Genomic DNA, 11,371 nt, shown 5'->3' with positions numbered 1-11,371 from the left:
CAGAAAGAACACAAATAAAGGACATATGAGGCAACCCAAAAATGGAAAATCTCCCAAGGACGGGCCAATAATTATGATTCTGGAGAGACAGTAGGGAGACTAGAGTGGGAAGATTAGATGTTTTAAGGGAGGGAGGAAGTGGTTGAGGGGTGGAAAATATTGAAGGGTAGCTAATACTAAGGCCCATTTGAGAGGTTGAGTAGAAAAATACTATGATAGAAGCTTCTTAAAATATATACATATATGAAAGAAATCTAAATGGAGTCACCAAATAACTTTGTAGATAATTGACCCAACTAGATATCTTTCACCACTGACTAGGAACTTCTAGTGGTAGGCATGGGTTTCACCTAATCAAAAACCCAATCAGTTCAGGCTATTTCCAAGGCTACTTGCTCTTTACTGTAAGATAATACTGTAGACTATAAAAAATTGTCATTCATATTGGCCAATAGCCCAGGCAGGAAGTATAGGTGGAACAATAAGACTAGAAGAAATCTGGGAAGAGAAAAGGTAGAGATGCAGTCACCAGTCAGACACAGAGAAAGCAAGATGAGAACGACTTACTGAGAAAGGTACCAAGCCATGTGGTTAAATATAGATAAGAATTACAGGTTAGTTTAAGCTGTAAGAGCTAGTTAATAATAAGCCTGAGCTAAAAGGCCAAATAGTTTATAATTAATATAAGCCTTTGTTTTTTTTCTTCCAGGTTGAAAAGCCATGGGACCAGGCAGGACAGAAATTCCATCGACATTTTCCACAAACTGATGACAAGGTGGCAAGTACTTACTCAAGACAACCCTTACATATCTTATCGAACATGAAGAAGACGAGTAGGAGTCTTCATACCTATTGACTAGTGTCCATGATACTGGAAGAAATGTTTAATGATACCAGAAGAAAGAAGTAATTGTTAATCCTTTCATATTCTTTACCCTTGAAAAGGTTCACCCATTTTTTATCACTATTATCTGGAAATTTGTCAAAATTTCTGGCTACACATGAAGTTTTGACCCCCTTACTACATGGGCCTATGGATAAGTCAGGTAATCAATGTACCAGAAAATAAAAACAATTGTACTTGGAAACCCTAAGTTAGCACTGGGCACCTACTGGGAGCTGGAACCTGTCTGGTATCTAGGACTTTTGTCCTAGATGATTCACTTTACTCTGATGGTAAGTATTCCATTCTCAAAATCAATTCTTTTCAGCAGGAATAGTTTTTTGTCCCTGAGACCACTTGGTAGGTATGCCTAAATGGTTTAACTAAATGTGTCTCCTCCAAGGCATTCCAAACCAGTAAGACCCTCCTATGTGTGCTAGTGTGCATCCTGTCCCAGGTGTACTTATAAGATGGGGAAGAATAGAGGCCATGCCTTAAGATGAACTCCAGGTTTCAATGCAAGAAGTGAGGTACACCTCTTCTCATGACACTCCTTTTTGGAGCCAATATTGCTCAGGCAACATCCATAATCAGTGACCTTTAGATCTTCGAGATCTAAAACTTCAGCAAATTAAGTAAACAAGTAGACCAGGGCTACCTTAGTCAGGATTTCTTTTGTTGTGAATAGATACCATGACCATGGTAACTCCTTTAAAGTGACATATTTCACTGGGACTGGCATATAGTTTCAGAGGTTAAGTCAATATTGTCATGGCAGCATGCAGGCAGACATGATGCTAGAGAAGTAACTGAGCATTCTATATCTTGATTTGTAGGGGGCAGAAGGAGTGTCTCACTGAGCATAGTTTGAGGATATAAGACTCGAAGTCTGCCTCAACAGTGACACTATTTCTCCAGCAATGCCACATCTTCTAATACTGCCAATCCCTGTGTGTCAAGCATTCACTCACATGAGTCTAAGGAGGTCATACTTACTCAAACCACCATAAAGAATGAGGGATATTAGAAGAGTCCTTATCCAGATGAGAAAAACAAATAGATTCTTTAGTAATTCTGGAAACCCAAGAAGTCGTAGATCTTCTCTTGATGAAACAAGTAGGAATATATATATATATATATATATATATATATATATATATATATATATATATATATATATGTTTAGGTGAGATCCATGGTTTCTATTTCACCAAATCAGGCACAATTAGAGAAAACTGCAAAGAAGGGAAGAAAGGAGACATAGATTAGACTAGTGGTATCAGTCTTTGTTACCTGGTCCCTGTAGCTGACCACTTTATTCTCAGTATTAGTCACTCCTTTGATTCCTATCCTAATCAGACTAATGGCAGAACACTGCATCTTCAACTCTATTGCCAACAACATCAAACCGAGTAAACTCAGTTAAGCTACTGGGCCTTTAAACCAACTGTGTGCTCCTCCTAGGACAAAATGAGTAAATGATTGACTCATGCCTATAGAACCAATGGGGAACTAGTTTTATGTGACAAGGTAAGCCAGTGCAGACATTTGTCCATCTTGTATTCTTACTGGGGTCTATTTTTAGGCTTGACTAGAATTTGACCACCTTGATGAGAAGTCCTGTGGAAAACAATTTACAGGAGTTCTCTTCTGAGAACCTGAGGGCAAGGTGCCCCAACTAGCTTCTCTTCACATCTGTTGAATTGCTTGCTTGCACAGAACCTGTCTCCAGCTAACTGCTTATCTTCGTAGTTGCTGAGTGATTTCCCACAGGGAATCTCACATACTTTAACACTATTAATTTTATAAAGAGACTGTGTCATGTAATAAATTTTATTTTAAGTGAGTCCTCAAATTATTCCAGTGAATACCATCAGTGTGTGTCATGTGATTCAGTCTGTGGCACCTGTGGCTCCAGTTTCAGCACCAGTGACTTTTCTTAATCTCATGTCTAGTATTGCTTAAGCCAGGGGAAAAGAGTAGGTGGAAAACAGTGTGGTTAGTCACACTTATCTAACCTGCATAGACAAGCCTTGTGTTCTAGGTACCTAAGAACCTTGATTGGATGGTATCACAAGAGAAACACCAAAGCCTGTCTTCCCCAGGAAAGAAAATACCAGTTGGTTATCCTGTGCTGTGAGCAAGGGTGCAGAGAAGCTAGTGAACTGACCAATCTATGGGTGGGGGAAAAGATTTTTATTATAGATAGGAAAAAGAGCATAGTCAGAGACCTCTGTAAACATTCAAAGCAGCCATGGCTACAACCTTGGGGCAGAGAGAAAATGGACAGACTGCCAAGGGCTATAAATATCTATGTTGTGAACAGAGAGAATAACAGATGGAAAAACATCCTGGGTTATAAAGAAAATCCTGTAGTTGCAGGGTGCATAGGAGGAATCCTTTGAAGTGGAACAACCTGGAAATTTGTGTTGGGGAGATGAGAAAAGGCAGGAGGCTATGGAGTAAACTTTGGTAACATATGTCATAGGGACCCCAGGACCCTGGAGATTAGCATGATTTTGGTATGCATCATAGTTACATATCAACAGAGAGCTAGGTGTCTAATCAGTCAGAGGAGGGAAGAATAGGAACTGGTTCTTCCTGGCAGACAGAAACCCTTCTTACGGGATTCTCAGGACTGAGAAAAGTATCTACAAGCAATCATTCTGAGCTAAAGATAAGCTGTCAACTTGAACTTAGTCATTGGGCCTATCTTTTTGGGATGCTTGGGGATTTTCTTCAGACCTAACAAATACTAAAGAGTCAGCCCAGAAAACAGACATACAAGTAACATTATAAGGGTGGTACAGGTTATAATTAAAATATAAGTATACATGTATAAATATAAATATAAGCACACATAAGCACATACATTTTTGAACACAGACATATGTACGTGCATATATGTGCATATATGTAGTTGCAACTATTAAAACAAGAGGCCATGAATTTGAAAGAGAGTAGGGAGGAGAATATGAAAAGGTTTGGAGGGAGGAAAGGAAAGTAGAAAATGTTGGAATTGTAATCTCAAAAATAAAAAAGTAAAATAAATTCAAATAACTTAGTGCTATCATTTATAAACAGGTGGTGGGGGATTGGTCCCACAAAGAGAATTGTTTTCATGAGAGTGGAAGTGGGTCCCCTTGGTGGGTGACAGGCAGACACATACATTATGCAGAGAGAGAGAGAGAGAGAGAGAGAGAGAGAGAGAGAGAGAGAGAGAGAGAGATTGAGTTTGAGTATAGAATTTACTTAGTGGGTTATGGAGGGGGAAGGGGAGGGGAAAGGGCAAGAGGAGAAAAGCAGGGGAGAAGGGGAGAGAGGCAGAAGCTGCCTTTCCAGAAGAAGAACAGAGAGAGAGAGAGAGAGAGAGAGAGAGAGAGAGAGAGAGAGAGAGAGAGAGAGAGACTGCTTGCCTCAGCAGAATGGGGGAGGTTGGGAGTGGGCAGAGCTTGTCTCTTAAAGGAATAATGTACCCAGGTGACAGACCATGCAGGCAGACTACAGCACTAGGGAGTATGTATGCAGTCTGTGAGTCACCTGAAACATGGAACCCAGAGCCTAGGTACAGCAGACATATTTCTGTAGAGTGATTTGTGTCATGGACTTCCTTCCAGCTTTCTGTGTGTTTGTATCCTTTACCTTCTCTAGTATGGATGGTTCCCATATAGTTAAGAATGTCGGCATGAATGCTTACTCCCAGCATGCAATGCTTCACATGGATCCAGGAGAAAATGATCTGGAGAAAAGAAGGAAATTCTTACTTCAGCTGCATTCGTCTCTGGGTTCTTCTTATCCCAAGTGTCTCAGTATCTTTGTCTGCTGCCTTACAGAATCAACTGTATCTCATTGTTTCCTCAGGATTCATTGTGGTCCAGATAGTGACTCAAGTCCACCCATTGACCTCCAGATAGGAATGGGAAGTAGTCATGCTGGGTGGTTCATAGGAGCCAAGGAAGATCAACTTCTAAATTTTATTGTAATGAGCAAGGTTCTCTTGGAGAAATGTCTCTGTCTTTCTCATTTGTCAGAATTCTTATGGTTAGGGTACAAAGAAAGGTTGATATTCTATCTTTAATCCCCAGGAAACAGCCATTTCTAACAACTCCACTCTTCCTTTCAGTTGGAACATTCAAGTAAGTATTTCTGTGCTCTCCTGGAGCATAGGAGTGACAATTAAACTAAATAAAATTCCAGGAGCTCCCTATGAGGCAGTGCCTGCTTCAGGAAAACCACTCAGATGTATACCTGCAGAATGAAGACAAGTGATTAATTATGTCTGTTTTATCTGTTGTCTGGACCAGAGGATTTGTTTACAAGTAAAACATTCTTCCATATCTTTTGGAAACAGGAATTAGAAAAAACTTTCTTCAGATATTCTGTATTGAGTATTTGACTCAAAAAATAAAACATAAAAGAGACACATAAATTTACCTAAAGGTGAAGAGCTTGCATCATTATAATTTAAACTGTTAGTTTCAATTACAAATGATCAGAATACCAATTTAAGTGTAATGACTAAGAAAGAAAATTACTTACTTAGCTCTTACCCCTTATGTCTGCTTTAGTCATAATCAGAGATACAGAATCATGAGTCATATATAATAAAAGAAGGGTTAGATATGTGTAGCCAGAGTGCATGGATCAGTCTTTGAAAAATCATAGTCTTTGCAAATAGATTGAGCCTGAACTTCCTGAACATTGGCTAAGCTAACATAAAGGAAGAAAGTTTTGATGATGCCAGTACACAGGCAAAATATGACTTAGAAATTATGGAGATGCCAAGAAGAATAATTATAACAGTAAAGGAAAGCTGTATGTCCTTCCACTTCTTTAATGTCATTTGGAGGATTACCTCCAGATGCAGTGGTGTGATTTAAGACTCTGTACCCATGTACTTATCCCAAGGTAGATAAAGTTGAAAGTGGAAGGAGGAGGCATTGTTAATTAAAAATAACATGAGCTAGCAGGTTGGTGACAGCAAGTGGCTCTCTTAGTGTCTGAAATCCTGAACCCCATTGGCAAGCAAGAGATGGTTGTTGTACCATACCTATCTTGAAAGTGTTACATGACTTCTTTTATTCCTAGCTCAGAGGCAGAGAAATACGGAGAAGTCAGTTCTGGGAATTATACCTCCAATATGGAAGCAGAGATGACACAAAGCAAGCAAAAGTAGCAATTATCAATTTGGAATCCATGAGCACTTTCTTTAACCATCAATACATTCAAATAAGGAAAATATAGGAGTTACAGTTCCTGCTAATATTGTATAACCATGATTCATTCAGCAACAAGTTTGCATAGCCTCTACCCTAAGGATACACAAAGTTCTTCTCTTACCTATGAGAGTTCATACCTCTTTTAGTGGAGCCTGTACTTCCATTGGTATCCTGTAGTTTACTGGATCTAATAAGAGGCAAGACTGTCATTAGAATATTTTGTTCTGCTATATACTGGCAAATGGTGAGAGTGAATAATAATAAAAATTTATAAATGTAGTCATATGAAAGTAAGAAATTCTATAATTATTGTGCCAAGTTTTTGTCACTATTACGAATAGAAAAATTTGTTAGAAGGAAGAAAGATTTTGACTCATGCTACCTTATACTTTAGTCCATAATTTTCTTTTAGTTCCAGATGTCTTAAAGTTAAGTAGGAAGAAAGATTTCTCTTTCAGAAGAATGACATTGCTATTGACCACAGTCTACACTACCTTCATTAGACTACCCAACAACCATGCACTCAAAATTGCTGGATAATAATGTGTTTATTTCAAGCTGTTTCCATGGTTTCTGTTTCTCTGGGTTGTGCTTCATTGGTGCTCCCCCTAAGAAGTCCATGCTTCATGTAAATTTTCTTTTACTGTTTTCTTAAATTTTAAACCTTTCAAGGTGTGTGTGTGTGTGTGTGTTATAAATACCTTCATTATTCACCTTAGTTTTATCTACAGATTCTCCAGACTGTGATTTACCAAACTTTAGTTCAAAATAGTTTCTAATGCCTGCTGTGGGACAATGGTCTGTACCCTGTCATTTGTATTTTAAATAAACACTGATTGGCCAGTAGCCAGGCAATTTATAGGTGGGCCGACCAGGCAGGAAGTAGAGGTGGGATGACAATATTTCTGGGAAGAGGAAAGATTCAGTCTACAGTCATTACCCAGACACATAGGAAGTCAGACACAGAGCAAGCAAGATGTGACTGCCTCGCCAAAAAAGGTACATATGAAGCCACGTGGCTAACACAAATAAGAATTATTGGCTAATATAAGTTATAAGAGTTAATAAGTAAAGCCTGAGCTAGTGGGGCAATCAGCATTTATTTAAAATACAAGTGACAGGGTATAGACCATTGTACCACAGCAAATGCTCCCTTTTATTTCTACCCTTATCAGTGGGTTACTTGAAAATGTGTTACTTAATTTCCAAATACCTGGTGATATTTTACCATTTGTCATACATGTGAAAGATTTCTACACTATTTTGTGGCCAGCAAACACAAGGCTTGTAACTTCAATCTCTTCAGATTCACTAGTGTATTTTAGACTATCTGAGTGTATGGTCTGTCTAAGTGAGCATTGCTTGTACACTGGTAAAAAAGCACATTGCATTGGTGAGTGTAATGATCAGTAGAGATGCCAATTTGGTCGAATTGATTGCTCTAATCTAGTGTCTGTTACAAATTAGGTCTGTAAGATAAATAACCAGGCCAGCTCAAGAATTACAGTTATATTTTAATGGTTAAAAAGGCGAAACTCATGCTATAAGAGTGGGAGGTCCAATGTCCTATCTGTCCCGTGGGCACCGCACAGTTTTCTACCTGGGCTCCAGGTATCCACACCCTAACTAGATGTGATTGGTTGATAGAGTTTTCTCCATCATCTCCCCCTTTTGTCTAAACAAGATCTATCCAAACCCAATACAACTATATACAATAGGAACAGATACCAAATATAAAATTACAAACAATAAACAATATTAAGCAAGGAACACATAAGAAAGGTTTTACTAAACATTCTATTTTAAGGAGTCTAACTATTATATTGAAATTAAGCTTGGTTAAATCATGAGGAAGGTAACTGTTGTAGTAAGAGCAGCGAGGCTGCTTCCCCGGCACCCTGCCGCCGACATGGCTAGCTTTACCCAAAATAATTACACAGAAACTGTATTCTGTTAAACACTGCATGACCCATTAGTTTCAGTTTCTTATTGGCTAGCTCTTACATATTGATCTAACCCATTTCTATTATTCTGTGTAGCCCACAAGCTGGCTTACCAGGAATGATCTTAACCTGTGTCTGTCTGGAGTGGGAGAACCATGGCGACTCCCTGACTCAGCTTCTTTCTCCCAGCATCCTGTTCTGTTTTCTCCGCCTACCTAAGGGTTGGCCTATGAAATAGGCCTAGGCAGTTTCTTTATTAATAAGAAATCACTCCCACATCAGGTAACTATAATTATCTAATCTTTAACTCCATCAAAGATCTGAGAAGGGAAACAATATTACTTGAGTAAACAGGAAGTGCAATTGAGAAACTTTCAAAATGTGTAACAAATGACAGAGACAACTGAATACCTGGGCAATCACCCAAAGTCTCATTTTTAATGTTGAAGCAACCAACTTTGGCTAAAGAATAACATAACTGACATACCATTTTTAAAGGCAAAAAACTTTTTTAAACTATCTTACCCTGTCTTGGCAGGATATGACAGTCCTGTTTTATCCATTTTTGGGTACTTTGGTATCTCTGTCAGTGGTTAAGGTATGGGCATTTCTTTGCCTAAAGGCCAGTTCTGTCAAGAAGAAAGGCTCCAGGTGGAGTGTCTTTGGTGCTCAACATTTTTTCGGGTGCTCAACATTTTTTGGTGTTGCCAGGAGCGATTGTGTCTCACTACAACGGAACTCTAAGTTAGATTAAAGGCCATTTACTACAGCTCTTTGAAGAGGTTGAAGATTATCTATCTATATTGAATATAATCTCTATGTATCTAAAGAAACGGATTAGCCTAATTATAAATATGAAAAACATAGATGACTATTGATCTATAATTTTTAATGCCTATCTAACTTAAAGATTAAGACAATAAACCAATTACATCTAGTTAGGGTGTGGCTATCTGGGCTTAGGGTGGGTTATCCACACCCTAACTAGATGTGATTGGTTGATAGAGTTTTCCCCATCAAGTGTCAGTTTTTCATCTTGTCAGATTAGCTACTTGGAAGTGAGCACTATAATCTTTAACTCTGATTGTAGATTTATCATATTTTAATTTTCTCTACTTTTTCTCATGCATTTTATGATTCTTTTATTAAGGGCATAGACAGAGAATATCATCTCTTCTTAACCAAGGACTATTTACTCATTGTAAAATGAGTCCTTTATCTCAGAATACTACTTGTTTTGGTTTAACCGCTAAACTTTTAGTCCCAGATGTCTTAAAGGTGAAGAGGGAAGAAAAAATCTTCTCTATCAGAAGAATGCTATGGCTATTGACTGCAATCAACACTACTTTCATCAGACTACCTAACTTCCATCCACTTAAAACTGCTGGATACTAATGAGTCTAGGTCAAGCTGTTCCCATGGTTTATAGTCTACTGTTTCTTTAATGGACTGTCATCTCAGTTCTTTCTAGACCAAATGATGGTGGGGTTTTGCTGTCTTCTCTCCATACTTCATTATCATTAGTGTTTGTCTAAAGTCACTGAATCTTCACAGTTCTGCTTGAAATAGATAAGTTTGTTTCATTTTTTAAGTAAAGAATTAACATTTGAAACTAGTGTTTTATGTATCCTTTTGTGTTTTTTCATTTCATCAAAGTCACTCTCTTCATATCCTACTGGAACTCCCCTTGATTGGATGCTCACTGACAGCGGAGATGTCTGCATAGGTGATGGCTGTGGAAGGGGCACAGTGAGAGGCACGGCATCTGAATCGTAAGAGCAGGTGTAGACTTCTTCTCTAAGAAGAAATGTGCAGGCAAACACGTTGCTAATGATTTGTTTTTTTTCTGAGTTAAACAAGGGGTGGGATGGGGGTAGAGAGGTGAGGAAGAAATGGGGGAGAGAAGGGGGAGAGTAAGGGGAAGCAAATAAGGAGGATATCTCAGAACCAAGAACCATTGGTTAAAAGGATACGACTGAACTTCAAATTGATTTCCTTTATTCTGATTCTCTGCAAAAATGCTAAAAAGGAAATGCCGGGAGGGCAGAGTTTTCTCTGGCTTCCAGGATTCAACAAAACACACTTTAGAGATCCAGTCTCCTTTGACTGCTTCAGGCGGCGGTGGCAGTGGCTGCAGGGCTGCTTGCAGTTTATGCTTTTATACTCAAGTTGTAATGCGCTTCTAATTTAATTGTTTTTCCATATGATCTTTTTTTGAAAGAAGAATGTCTTTCAATTATGCATGGTCTATTTATTATTAGGTTAGGACTCAACACAGCACAGATTAGCTTGGAAACATGAGGTGTTCTCTATACAGGAAGAACACATGGGTTTGCTTCAGAGCTTTTATCCTGCACTGGCCGCCAGAGGGCGACGTACCACAGACTCGCTCCCTCCTCCATTTCTGCAGTTGATCCTCACTTTTGACTCAGTTTCTCCCCATATCTGACTGAGTCCTTAGACCGTCTGATAAGTGAAGAAGTGAAGACAGTCAGAGGCAGAAAGTTCTCAGGACTAGGATCGCATCTGCAGTATTTTTTATTGCGTGTTTGTTGTTTGTTTTTTTGCATTCATCTATACAAGGAAGGTGTCTAGACAACATTTTGCCCCTTTGCAATTTCTCCTTGAAAAACTTTTAGTAAGTTGAGTTTCTTTTGATAAATGGTAGAAATGTGAATCAAATGGCTATTTCAAGTAGTGACATTCCTTTAAACAAACAACATTCATTAATTAATTTAAGAAATATCTGGTCCTGGAGGTCTCAGCCATTAAAGCTATTAAAGGCCATTAAAGGCTAGGCTCACAACCGAAAATGTAAGAAATATCAGTTAGGTATCTTTTAGGTTTATGACATCTGTCCAAGTGTAGGGTAACACGATGGAAAAAGTTTGTCTCTTTCCCCCAAAGTTATCTGGAAGTGATTAAATGTGTGTTGACATTTCTTGCTTGTGTGATTTTTTCAGTCAATTACCACAAGGCCCAAATTGACTATGTAAGAAACTTAGAAATGTCATGGAATGGCATTCCCATTTGAGATAACATACAAGGTGCAAATAAGCCATCACAACCATTCTTCAGAATTACAAAAGCACTGCCCAATATCCACCAGGTGTCGGACAAAACAAAAGAGCGAAGACTGGCACTCAATCACTGACTTTTGAGAATATAGGTCAACAATCTTCTGAGGTTAGAAAATTGCCTGAAAAGGAGGTTGGGGGTGTGTGCATCTACCTAACACATGCATATTTCCTGTTTAATTCTCGGCTCACATTTATCCTTTCACTAACTTAAGAAATTAAGATTCACACACTCCAGTGACTCAGAAA

The sequence above is a fragment of the Microtus ochrogaster genome, unplaced genomic scaffold (assembly GCF_000317375.1).
Source record: "Microtus ochrogaster isolate Prairie Vole_2 unplaced genomic scaffold, MicOch1.0 UNK117, whole genome shotgun sequence".
NCBI lineage: Eukaryota > Metazoa > Chordata > Mammalia > Rodentia > Cricetidae > Microtus > Microtus ochrogaster.
This window is presented reverse-complemented; position numbering follows the sequence as displayed.